Raw genomic sequence first — 14,146 nt, forward strand, 5'->3', positions numbered from 1 at the left:
GTTCGAGAACCGCCATTAGGAAATGCAAGTATATCACTGCTCAGTTCTGCTGAGATATTTCCCCTTGTAACTTCCCTTTTAAAAAACTTAGTGTAAAAGGAACTTTATTTAAAAAGTTTAGGATTCCTTCCTCAGCCCATCATTTATCCCAAGACATCCCAGCATCTGCTCCCAAAGTGTGTGTAAGAGGTGCTGACGTTTAGTTAACACTTCTGTGGGGTCAGTACAATACTGGATGCATGCCATAGGTCAGTGCACTTAAAGTCTGAAGGAGGTTTTAATGATGAAAATACAGGGTTTTGGTATCTGTAAAAAAGTGGGTATTGCTTTTAAATAATAGTGATACCATTCATATCTTCTCACAAAGTTCCTTGGGAATGCTCTCAGTGAAAGCTTGCTATGTATCATAGGTCACCATATTGTAAAGACATTTAAAAATGGCATATTCTGTTTTGGATTGTGCTTGATATGCTTATTTTAATTTGATTGACTGCCAGGAGATAGCCCAGATATAAACAGAGAATGGACAGAGCTTTCTTTGTATCGGCAGAGGAATGGATTTCCATGCATACTGTCAGTCAGTGATGCCACGCGCAGTTGTATCCTTGATACTGGAGGCAGTGATGATTTTTACATTTCATAAAAATATTACTTTTGGCTGTGGCTTCTGAGATTCTGAGCGGCTTCATATTGATGTCCTATGAGGCAAACATAAGAAATGATGCCTGTATTGGAATAGTCATATTTTATCCCTTAATTTACCTTGGAGTTCCTGAGCTTCTGTATTAGTTATCTTCCTTGGCCTTGGCACTGCTTTTTTCCCCTTCACTTTGGAAAGATTTAATTTTTTCTTATGGTCCTTTTGGTGCTCTCCTTCTGTAAATTTCTCTATGGTATGACTCTAATGTTGTTCCTTCAGTTGAAGTCAGAATTGATATGTTACTTTTTATAAGGAATCAGAGGAAGAAAAAGGATCAAACTCACTTTGGAGAAGAGCATTCCCAAAGAGCTTGTAATTTTTTTTAAAACCAATCTGAATGTACAATGCTCTTCTCCCATCCTAAGCCGATGTCCATTTCATTTTCTCTTTGAAATATAAGTTGAGAATGTAGACCCTTTAATAAATCTTTGCAGGAGCCCTCTTCCTAACCCATCTCTGTTTCTGTCTTTCAATACCACTGTCAGCGTTACAGTCTACTGATTTAAACCAAAGGCACGATTGCCACTGCCAGGAGCCACACTAATACAATAATGTGATCAAGGCATTACCTTCATTTTCCCAAATGACCAGCTGAATGAGAGAAGCTTCTTAGAGAACACATTAAACAAGTGTGTTTTAAAGCTTTGGAGATAATCTGCAGTCATAGCAGGACTCTTCAAAAAGAAGAAGCCACAAGGAAGAAAGAGGATCTCAAAATCATTGATATACTCATTGAGGGCACAGTGAAATGCCATTTTACAGCCTTCTGATGTGGCCGTTCTGGTAGAAATTGAGTCCAAGCCACACCTGTGTAGCTAAAGGGGAAGTCTACCCCCAAAGAAGGAGATACTTCTGATGTCATTCCTGGGAAGAGGCAGGTTCTGATGTAGAAAATAGGGATTTGGAAGTGAAGTCTCAAACAGGAGAGAGAAGTAGTAGAGTATTCTTTCTTTTCTAAGAATAATCCTTCCCTGGATTCTAAGGATTTACGATATGTTCAAGAATAAACTCTGGTGGTCAGGGAAAGTTGGTCTCTGCCAAGTAGAGGTGGCTGTCAGCAGGACTTCTGGAAAGTGGGCTGGACTGACTGGGCACCCAGGAGAAGCACCATCTTGTTATCAGATCAATGAGATTTATTTGCCACTCTGGAATTGTTCCTGTTAGCCTGAATCATTAGTAAAGTCTTTTTAAATGTAAAAGCTTATCCAACTATGCCATTAAGATTTAAGGAAAGGGTCAGTTCATGCTCAGGAAGGTGGATCCTAGAAATAACAGTCTTGTCGCTAGATAAGAGTAGGGCTTATCATATTTAGCTGTTTCTTGCCATCTGTAGATTTTCTCCTAATTGCCAACCTTGGATTATAGGAGTTTGGCTCTGTCCAAGGTAGCAATAGGTTTCTTATAATAACTCCAGAGAAAATTAGAAACTCTTAGTACTAAAAGTGAAGTAGATTAAATGCCAGTTTGTACCATCTGAGCTCCTTCTCAATACAGTCTAAGAGGACTCTTTCTTCTCTCTGTGATAAATTAGGACTCAACTTTATCAGCGCCTCTCAATTATTTATATTTCATTCTCTCTTCTAGTTCTTTAATTTCTTGTTAGGATAGGTGGTGATGCATTAGGTTCGTGCATCATAGATAGAGGTTAGTCTAATTAAAATAATTAAATTTGTTCTTTTATCTTTAAGTTTTATTCAGGGACTTAATCTTCTATCTTATCTCTGCTCTCTCCTTTTTCTATTTGTATTGGAAAACACTGAACCAAAGATAAAATAAAGATGCATTTTATCTTTCACTAAATTTTTGCCTCATTTTTATTTTTTGTCTTCTGATATCCAAAAAGCAATAGAGAGAGATCAATCTTGGTTCCATTAATAATTACAAATAGTTTAACATTTTGCAGTAGTGTGCTAGAACTGGCTGGCCTATAGGATCTACTGATAAATATTCAAGAATTTCACAAGCTGCTTGTTAAACTATTAATGACTTGAAATTGGCCATGGGAGGAGTATTTACATCACCATGGAAATTGGAAATTGCTGTAAATCAGAGGTCTTTCTCCTCCTCTTTTTTTACAGAGAGCTGGTTTATCAACATATCACCAAATTTGGTTGTCAGCATCATAAATGTGGTATAATAATGACTTTATGATGTTTTAAAGTGGACTGATTTTCAAGAGTAGGTGACAGAGTGGGCAGAGTTTTGGGTGACAAGTGGTCAAGTCCTGATTCTTTCCGTGACAAGCTATATGACTTTAGGGGGATCAACTAATCTCATGTTGCCTTGGTTTCCTTAAGTATAAAATACATAATTTAACTTGATGAGTTTCAGTTAAACCCTGAAGTTTTATCAACAGTCAAAATACTTTCCATTAAAATAGAGATAGATGAATAACTGAACTGTCTTGGATGGAAAGGTTATTAAGAAGTTTGTAGAGTGAGAAAAATTGACACTTCACATTATGAAAAGAGGAAAAGAAATGGCATCAAATGAGATAGTTACTGCAAAAAGAGTCCATTGAAACAAGAACATATGGAGGATAATGTCTGCCATATTCAAATTAGTGCCAGATTTTTGTGGTTTGTTGGATGCTTTTTCATTGACTTAGAAGGAAAAAGAATGCAGCTGTGAAAACTCCCCTCTTCACCTTGGCTGAGGAACTCTCCAAGAGAGCAGATGGTTCTGAGTTTCAAGCCATGAATCATTGTCAAGGGATCTCCTCAAGCTGCCGTGAGCAAGAAGTGCTAACGGACGAGCCTCAATGGGCAATATTTTTATTACTGTTGGTGTCAGTCACATCCATACCCTTACTACTGGAATCAGGCTTACTGTTAATAAAACTACAATTTGGAAACAAAACAGCAATAGTCAGCAAATTGTTTCTATTGAATGTCTAATGGATGTTTTAAGACCTTAGCATTCCTCTCTTTAATGCTCATCAATGAAGTAAGTAAGAGAGGAGCTTACTCTAGTCTTTCTCTATTTATTTATTTTTGTCCAATTTCAAAGCAAATGTATGAATAAATGTTTTATATATTTTGGTATTTTAACTTGCTAATTTTTGAAAGCTGTTATCACTAATGTTATTTTGTTGGTTGTCGTATATGATCTAAATTTGTTATTTTCTTATAATGTGGGTAAATAAGTGAGAGTTTGGTTTTAGTTTTGATTTGGATAATAATGTATTTAATTCTAATGCTGTGGTTCATGATAGGTACGGATGCTCTTTGGAGGAATCATGGTGAATTAATTTGAACCTATTAAGAAATCTTGGATCAGTGGACTCTTCATGTAAGGTAGAACCAGATCAAATTGGTTCTTTCTGTTAAAACTCTAATATACTTTTGTTGTGTTTATTAGACTTTATTTCAGTTACTTTACCTTGGCCAAAGTCACTTTTAGTAGCTTTAGCTGAAATTTTACCTAGAATATCTTGGCTATTTTTCATGGAATGTAATGATTAGAATGTGCTCCAGTGATCATTTTTAACACGTTCAATTGCAAAATATCTTGGACCATTAGGTTTCAAAAGCAGAAATCTAATAGAGGACAAAGTGGTCCAAAGTAAAGGTTTTTTCCACAGTGTGGAAAAGTCAACATTTGATGGATTCTAGGTGTCCATGAGAGAAGAGAGAAGGGCTGTTTGAGAAAGCATATCCACTTTTTACTGCAGAATTTAGTCTAGAAATAGTTTCATGGCGAACGCTTTGAAGAGCATTACTTTTCTGAAATGAAGGGCGGGTGGTCAAGTGCAGAGAGCAGAGTCAGCAAGACCTGCTCCATCCTCTTAAACTATGTGACCAGTTTAAAATGCCTCTGAGGTACTTTCCTCAGCTATAAAATGGGGAGAATAACATGTACCTCAGTAGGTTGCAGTGTGATTGTGAGAAAGCAAGGCCAGTTGCTAGAGTCCTTAGATTTTACCTGGCATGTGGTGGTCAGTCACCAATAGTAGCTATCATTAGTGTTTTCTCATCGTACTGTTGGCTAACTCAGTCCTTGTCATTTTAATGTGTATGAAATGTTTCAGAGGAAAAATACTATAACTGATAAACATATGAAAGATGAAAGCAAAGCAAAAAAAAAAAAACAGTTTCATCAGTGCTTAGAAAACAGATTTCTTAACCTGGCTCTGTCACTGTTGACATTTATGACCCTGAAAAACTTCACTTGTTCTGTCCATATCTCAGTGTTGTGTGTAAAATAAGGAGCTGCAATTACATTAACCATCAGGACAGTGCTCTGAAGAATACCGGTGTTGATTTTTTATTCTTAGAATAAAAGAGTTCCATGTTAAATTTAGGGGAAACAACTTCCGGACACTTTAGAATTTTGTTGGAAATTTACCTTGCTAATTAGCATGTTAAAATATGGTTTAATATGATTTTGATAAATAAAATGTTGAACTTGATATAACCCCATTTCCCAAACATTCGACAAGAGCAATCTTTATTCATGGAAAAATCCATCTTGCTGAACTTTTTCATGTAACTCAGTTGGGAAATGCTATACAGAGTGTGCCCTATATTCCCTTATAATTCTAATTTTCTGTGACTGTCACTAAGTAGTTGAATGAATATGGTAGGTGATGGTTTAGATGGGGCGTGACTTTTAAAATTTATTTTATATGGAAAGAATAATTTCTTTTTGGACCATTAGAGGGACACATTTGTGAATTAAGGCTAGGTTTATGAGTGAAATTATAACAGTTTTTACATAAATGACATAGGCTTACAAACGCATATGTTATAATTATCAATTACTGTTTTAATTTTTCTTCATCTGTGAAATAAATATATCTCAAAAACATTTGCCATTTGATTGCACATTATTAACTCTTGTAAACATTATCATTTCTAAAAACACTTGTCAACCTTAAAGTCCTCACCATAACATAGTATAGATGTATGCAAAACATGGAATGTACACATTACTGCTGGAGGGTTTAAATTTATTCACTGAGATAGCACAATTGCTTTTCTTTAATTTATACCACATGTTTTTTCTTTATTTAGCTTTTAATTCTGTAAAGAATATGGGGATATAAATTATATGAAGGATGTGAAACATAAGCCACTCCAATCATGGCTATATGGCATCCTCAATTTGCTAGAATAATTTTCATTTGTCAGTTTTTCAGATAACTTTAGGAATCTCTCATTGGGCCTGTGCGTCTAGTGCACATGTGAAAGAATTTTTATGCGGTCTCTTCCTACTTCTAGAATGAGAGGAACATGTCCCTATCTTATAGCTCTTACCTTCTGTGAGGAAGGTAAGAGCTATAAGATAGGGACATGTTTCCTGCAGGTTTTGTGGCTCTTGGTGATTCAAAGCTTGGCGTAGCAATTATTCCTTCATGATCATACAGTTTATCTGAGGGAGTCATAAATCTTGTCAAGTTGGAGGCCGCGTTTATATGTATAATAGTGGCTACCCTTCCCCACACATACTAATGTTCTTGGTACAATAGGTAAAGGGAAGTGAACAGTTGTGGAGTACGACTTACTGTGGCTTCTCTTTCGAATCTCCTACATATAATCTATTATTCATCTCTTTCAATTATTCCTCATAACAATTTCTCACATATTTCCCTGGGCTTAATTCTTGGCTCTGTCACATACTAGCTTGATCACATTTTAACCTCCTTAGGTCAAATTTCCCCATCTATAAAGTACACACTCTGAAGATGTAAACATTATGGGAAGCGAGGTGTGATTAGTGAAAAAATATCAGTGAGATGATTTGTTCAAATGTGTGGAGTTTGGTACATAGGAAGTACTCAGGAAATGTTTGCTATCTTTATTATTTATATTGTTAATTTAGGTTTTCATTATATTTTGGCTCTTATCTGGTATATCTGACTCAAAATCTTTTCTTCCCCTGTTCAAATCCATCCTCCATAATTCTTCCAGAATGATCTTTTAAAATTGGAGATCAAACTATATAAGAAGTGCTCCATTTAAAACCCTATAATGGTTCCCAATTTCCTGTAGGATGGCACTCACACCCTATAGCAGGACAAACCGAGCCCTCTAGGACCTCTTGTCCATCACCAAGCTCCAGCTAAACCACTTGCAGTTACATTTTTGTACTTCCATATCTTTGCACATGCTTTTCCCACTGTCTCAAATGTATAAGGAACTGTGTTCTACCTCTGCCCTTCACGCTGACACTCTGTTCTTCTCGATCCAGCTGCTGGCTCACTGAGCAGCATTCGTTCTTCCACTGTGCCACAACCATACTCCCATCGTGTAGACTTCTATCATAGTGCCTCCTATACTTCACTGCAATTATACGAGTTTCTCTCTCCTCGCCCTTCTCCCTCCCTCCCTCTCTCATGCTCTTTAAGGAAAGTCACTGGTTCTGGTTCGCCTTTCTGTCCCAATATCAGAGATGATCCTTGATGAATGTTTGTTGTTGAGTGATTGAATAAATGGGAGCTGTTACGGAACACAGTGGGCGTTCCTTCCTAAATCCCTAAACAACATTAGTGCACTAAAGCAGCGTACACTTGGCAAACAGTAGGTACTCAGTAAATAACTAATGAATTAACTAAATTATTTGTGAAGTAAAAGGAAATTGGAATCACTTAACCAAAAGTACCAGATGCGGTAATATTACTGAGTTAAACACAGAGTTGGAACTAGAATGAAGTCACTTTCTACTTTCATTTGAGTTATCCCATTTTCCCACATTTTCTCTGATTTTTTTAGATATCACAATTTAGGGGTCATAATTCACAATTGCTTAAATATATGAGGTGTACTTGCCATTCTTTGAAAAGGTTAGTGCTATCATAGGATGTGTAAATCTTCTTTTATGAAAGAGATGACAAGCAAAATTATGGTCCAAGTCAAGATTTTATAAAACATTGACTTGGATATGCTTGCTTTTAAAGTAATTTTAGTTTAATTTCTCATTAGAGATTCAATCCTTATTTATATATGATGATCAAGCCGATAATATTTTTGTGTCATTGATAAATAGACCAATGGAAATAAGGTCAAATATAGAATTTTCTTCCCTTTAGAATCACTGAATATTTTACATTCCACATTACTGTTTTATAGAATTTCAATGACTAGATAAATAGGATCCTAGGTTTTACATTTATGAAGATATTAATAAATGAGCAGAGATGTGCCTAAATTGCCTAGAGAAAAAAGATGTAAATGGAGATATAACTACAGGAAGTGTAGCAACAAGGTACCCTGCCCATTCCCAGTGCCTGAGGACTGGTGGTAAAAGGACGAAATCAGCTTTGATCGAGTCTCAGCTTTGAGCCCGGTCTGAGTGGAACCAAAACTCAAGCTTAAAAGTAAAAGAAAAAAAAAAAAAGTCTGTTTATTTTGCCATAATTTTCCCAAATGGTTTGTATTTCTCAAAATTGAGCTCTGCAGTTTTATAGGCCCAAGCTCTTTTTATCCCTATGCCACTCTTCCATATAATCTTTTGAGGCCCTTTAAACCTGAGACTATCTGTATCAGAATAGCCTATTATTATACAACACTCTGTGGAGCCAAGGGGAACCTCCAGGCTTTCGTGGTTAATGTAAGAGCATTTTCCTGAAGCCCTGGGTGACAGGAACTGCTGATCTCAGCAAAGGTTGGCACAGGCAAAGCCAGAAAATTATGCAGAAGAATTTATGAAATCCATCATTATGTGTTTTACTACCTTTTGTTTCCATTTACAGAGAGTGGCACAGAATGCTTGAGTAACAGACAACAGGAATGACAAAAAACTACGGTGAAGGAATAATTGGATGAGAGAATAGAGTGTCAAAAAAAGCTTGGACTTTGGAGTCAAATACACCTAGAGCAGGCCCATTAGAGTTGGCCAGAGTTATTAACCACACTAAGTTTTCCTGTCCTCTCTCCTCTAAAGAATAAAGGTAAGATGCTATAACAGACATCACCAGGGCTTTGCCTAGATCTCCTGTATCCCCGTAGCCATGACGGATGGGTGCAGGAATGTGGATGCCAGCTTCCTTGTTCCCAGTGGGGATAAACCGAAGGTGTAACTTATTATCCAGAGTTCCCCTTGGGTCAGACTAAAGCAGTCTTCCAAGGGACTTCGCCTGAGAGCACGCTGTGGTCACGGATTTTTTCATGTTTACATCCTGCTTTTTCTACTCCCTTACTGGTTTCTCAGAGCAGTTCCTTAATAAATCATTTGCATACGAATCCTCATTTCAGAGTCTGCTTCTGATCTAAAGAGATGTCTATTTTGAACATTCCTGATATGGAGTAGAGATAATAGGTGTAGGATGCCTGTCAGGAGTTAGGTAGATAGTCAGACATGAGTGACAGGGGAACAAAGGAACGGTGGCCCAGCCCAGAGACTGCTCAGAGAACACCTCATTGGTAGTAGAATTCTGGGTAAGCACTAGGTAAAGCGTTATATAGCAGCCAAGTGTCCGTCAGAATGACCTCACATGCCAGTATCTTAGGAACGCCTTTGTAACCACCCCTCATAGCCCTGCTATAATACAGATCTTCTCACTTCTGCATTGTTGCAGCCCCTCTTCTCTGAATCTGCTCCTCCTTTGGAGCCTACTCTACCTTTTGTCTTTTCACCTCCCAAATTCCACAGGGCTGCAGACTTCCTTAGCGTGGCCCTTCTTCTAAAATATACTTGTAATACATCTTACTTTTTCTAAATCTCACTGACCTGTAATTCTTTGCTGTGTTGGCGGGGAAGAATCAAGGAAAAATGCTAATTGCACTTCTGTGTTGTTACCTGCAACCCAAGCCACTGGAGTTCAAATTGCCCCTAAACTGTAACAAGAATATAAATGGCAAAATAAATGCCAATGATAAATTACTCTCTTATTTAGTCTTATTGATAATTTTGTTTCTTCTTATGCTTTTATTCTGCCTATCTCTATGCATATTCACCTTTTAGAGATTCACATTCAAAAATCCTCAATGGTGTGTATGTTTTAGGTGAGAAAATTGATTTTCATAGCAAACTATAAGGGTGAGCGTGTTTTTCTGTGTCGATGACTGTCTGGTAGTCTGAACCTTCTTGCTGGTCAACATATAGATGGCAATTGAGTCAATTCTAGATGTTAAATTATTGCTTCGATTCAGTGGTCATGTTCCATGGTGGCCAGTGGCTTTCAAGTCAGATGGAGCTGAATATGAATTTGTATACTTCGCGAGTCCCTCTAAAATACAGTGTCTCAAGGTTATATTTTAATCAAGTGAGAGCTTAAGTCCATGCCTGACAGGTAGTAAGTGCTGAACAAATAGTAATTTTTTGACTGTTTTTATAACTGCTATATTTTAGTTCCATTCTAATATCCCCAAAGCTTATTACATTCCTATTTTGATGATTCTCCCAGATATGCTGCTATTCCATTATGTATATTCATTCTGTCCAGTGTGTTTAATGACTTTCCAAAGTAAAGTTTGATTAGCTACTAAATACCTTTCTGGGTCTTTGAGGTCTTGTTTTGTAGAAGAGGATAAATAATTTTCCTTCTGCCCCTCTGAGGTTTTAGCTGAGACCATTATAAGAGCCAGATTAACAAGAGAAAAATAAACAGGTTTTTTAACATATACATCATGTATATATATATGGGAGATATCCAGGTTAAAAAAAAAGTAACTTAAAGTGGTGGCTTAGAATTCTGATTTATATGGCAACTTTAACAAAGAACAGTAAATTTGTGGAGAAACAGAAGAAAGACACAGAACAAAGGAAAGCAGTTTTGGGTTTTTAAGTGTGGAAGTAAAGGCTACCTAGTAAAGTTTGTTATGCAGATTCCTCTACAGCTATCTCCAAGCTGATAGGATCTAAAATTGTATCCAGGGGATGAACTTTTGTTCCTTCAGATAGCAAAGGAGACAGGGCATGTTTGTAAATTTATGATCTTTTAGGCAAATAGGGAGTAGAGAGCTTTTCTTGTATTTGCTTCTTCTCAATTAAGTTTAGCTCAAAGTAATCCTTATACCAAAGTCGTGTATTTTGGGGTGGCATGTTCTGCTACCCTTCAATTTTAAGGGACACATCAAGGAAAATGTTCTACTTGTCCTCCCAAATACATTACAACAGTAATTCAATTAAACTAGAAAGTAGCACACTACTCCTCTGGGTAACTTGATATCCAATAAGTTTCAGCTGTACGCTTTAACAATAAGGCATATATATATTTACATTGTATGTTCACCTCCTATAGTTAGATTTCCTTCTGTCACCACATGTTTGACCCTCTTTACCCCGTCTACCTTCCCCTTCCCTCCTCTCCCTTACCCTCTCGTAACCACTACTCTGTTGTCCATGTCCATGAGTTTCTGTTTGTTTGCCCTGTTTATTTGTTGCTTTTCGGTTTATATCCCACATATAAATGATATTATGTGATATTCAACTTTTTCTGTCTGGCTTATTTCACATAGTATGATTATCTCAAGTTCCATCCATATTGTTGGAAATGGCAGTATTTCATCTCTTCTTGTGGCTGAGTAATATTCCATTGCATATATGTACCACAGCTTCTTTAGCCAATCATCTATCATAGGACACTTTACTTGTGTTTTACAAAAGGTTGTATGATTATAGATTGTATTGTCAATGAACATTGATAATATTCTCTGGAAAATATTAAGACCATGATAGATCATTTTCTTTACAGAACAGTTTAGAGTAAGTCCTCTTTAAAGCCAGTGGGTTTACCTAAAATGATTTTTTTGACTTCTTCTTGTTCTGTTATTCTAAATTTGTCATAGTGACCTTTCCATTAGGCCTGAGGTAAGAACACTCAAATTTCTCCTCTATTTTGATTATTTTAATATGGCCTCTAATTACCTCTATTTGCCTCTTAATTTAAAAACACCATTTTAAAAAAGTTGGAATATGCCATTTTCCTAAAAATATGAGCTTGCACTTCAAGCAAAACTTACACATTACCATGAGAACATCTTTTACAAAAATGATTTTTATCTGCCTCTGGGCTTTTAACCATTTTCTTTTGCCCTTCTGCTACAAGGGAAAGTGCTCCTTGGGCTGGACTCCTGGGTATCACAGGGGCACAGGTGACAGTGCTTTTAAATACATGTTGTCCTCTTGGACCTCTGGTGGAGCACACCCACTGAGCTATCAGCAGGGACCTGCTAGGCTGAGATTTCTCAAGACTTTTCTGGTGATTATCTTCCTTACATGTTTCCTCCACAGGATACTAACAAAGGGATCAGAGGCAGACAGTCGTTAGCTATTGTGAAATTTCTTTTGTACTTAACATTTCAGTGTGTCTTCCTTTCTGGGGATGTGCCTTGTGCTCACCTTAAGTTAGGGATCCCCAGAGGCAATAGATTGACTCGAGATCTATATTTTTATGTATATACATATATATGTATGTTTAGATATATACATGCATATGTATATACTACATGAACACGTGTGCATTTATGACTCCTTGTTCAGTTATCCTTAATTTATCTAAATTTGTGTTAAATGTATTTTTTAATTTGCTTGATGATGACTTCAAGTTATCAAAATATAACTTCTCAAAACAAGTTTGCTACTTTGAATTTTAAGAGGCTATAGAAAGGAAAAAAATCAGTCAACTTAATGTTCCTATGTAATTGTGGTTTTTTTTTTGATGAGTCAATCATTAGATTTGGTGGTACATTTAATGTGCAGTTTCTAAGTGTTTGGGTTAGATTAGCAAACAATGCAGATTAAGATTCACGCTTTTGTGAAGTTTATATTCTAGTAGGGGGGTAGAAAATGAATAATAAAATTATTTTGGTAATTTATTGTTGTGTTAATACATTACCCCCAAATAATGTTGTGGCATAAATAACATTCAGAAAAAGAAGTGATGGTGAGATGTAGAGAAGCTTAAACCCTCATACATTGCTAGTGAGAATTTAAAATAACAGTCTCTTTGGAAAGCATTTAAAAAGTTTCTTAAAGAGTTAAACATAAATTATCAAATAATCCAGAAGTTTTACTCAAGAGAAATAAAAACACATGTCCGCAAAAAAGACTTGTATATGAATGCTCATAGCAGCATCATTCATAATAGCTAAAAAGGAGAAATAATCCATATATCTATTAACTGATAATGTATAGTATAAACAAAAGTGGTATATCTAAACACTGGAATGCTATTCAGCAACGAACAGGAGTGAAGAACTAATGCATGCTACTACATAGATGAGCCTCAAAAGCTTTAAGCTAAATGATAGAATCAGTCTCTTTAGCATGGTGATTTCAGGACGGCTGGGCTTTGGGCTTCTAAGTTGCCTGTCCTGAGAGAAAGAGAGACAATAGAAAGCTATATTGTTTTTTTATGATCTCCCCTTGGGAGCCATTCTACTACATTCTATTTCTTAAAAATCCAGCAGTATATACATGGAATGGAATATTATTCTGCCTTAAAAAAGAAGCAAATTCTGCCATATGCAACAACGTGAATGAAGGTCAAGGACATTATGCTAAGTTACATAAGCCAATCACAGGAGAAATACCACATGATTCCACTGATGTGAGGTATCTAAAATAGTCAAACTCATAGAAGCAGAGAGTAGAATGGTGGTTGCCAGGGGCTGGGAGGGAGGGGAATATGGGGAGTTGCTATTCAGTGGGCATAACTTCTCAGTTACATGTGTTGAGTAAGTTCTTCTGTATGATATTATGCCAATAGTCAACAATACTGTATTGTACCCTTAAAAATTTGAGAGAAGAACTCACATTAAATGTTTTTATCACAGTAAAAAGGAAATCAACCAAATAAACAAAACTAGAGTAGTTTTGGATACTTTTTACCAGACATTCTTTTAGGTATTTGGTTTCCATAGTGAAACAGAACAGCCCCCAATCCTTGCTCTCTTGGAGCTTACATTCTGGTTGGAGGAACAGACAATATATTATAGGTGTGTAGGAAGTAAAAGCTATGAAAAAAAAGTAATAGGGTTATAAAAGCAAAATCAGTGGTGGATTGGAGAGGGTATTGAAATTTCAAATGTGTTGGACATAGTTGGTCTCATTGCAAAGGTGACATTTGAGCTAAGACTTGAAGGAGATTAGGGGGTTAGCTTTGCAGATGTCTGGGGGAAGATTCCTTTATGCAGAGGCACCAGCCAGTGCAAAGTCTGGCATAGCACTTTGCTGGAGTTTTTGAGGATTAGCAAGGAAACCAGTGAAGTTGGAACAGTGAGAATCAGGGATGGGTTGTAGGAGATGATAGCATAGAAGTAAAAGAGGGGGCAGTCACGTAGGATCTAATAGGTCATTATAAGAACTTTGAGTGAATCAGAAGTCATTGAAGGGTTTTCAGCTTGTGATATCATCTGACTTAGTATTTTATTGGAAACTTTCTGGCTGCTGTGTTGAGAATAAACTATATTAGAGCAAGTGTACATGCAGCAAGACCAGTTAGGAGGCTGTGGCACGAATCCAGATAAGAGCTGACGGTGGATCTGACCAGGGTAGTACCAG

The 14,146-nt window shown here is 36.6% G+C and overlaps 1 long non-coding RNA gene across 2 annotated transcripts in view; it reads left to right on the top strand.

Moving 5' to 3' along the window:
* Positions 1–3,812: 3,812 nt before the first annotated feature.
* Positions 3,813–14,146, top strand: part of LOC120606144 (uncharacterized) — a 72,952-nt gene continuing 62,618 nt past the window's right edge. For both annotated transcript variants that reach the window (XR_005653836.1, XR_005653835.1), the window contains exon 1: positions 3,813–3,996. This is a non-coding gene — a long non-coding RNA (uncharacterized LOC120606144). The remainder of the gene's footprint in view (positions 3,997–14,146) is intronic.

The sequence above is a fragment of the Pteropus medius genome, unplaced genomic scaffold (assembly GCF_902729225.1).
Source record: "Pteropus medius unplaced genomic scaffold, Ma_sr-lr_union100, whole genome shotgun sequence".
Classification (NCBI taxonomy): domain Eukaryota; kingdom Metazoa; phylum Chordata; class Mammalia; order Chiroptera; family Pteropodidae; genus Pteropus; species Pteropus medius.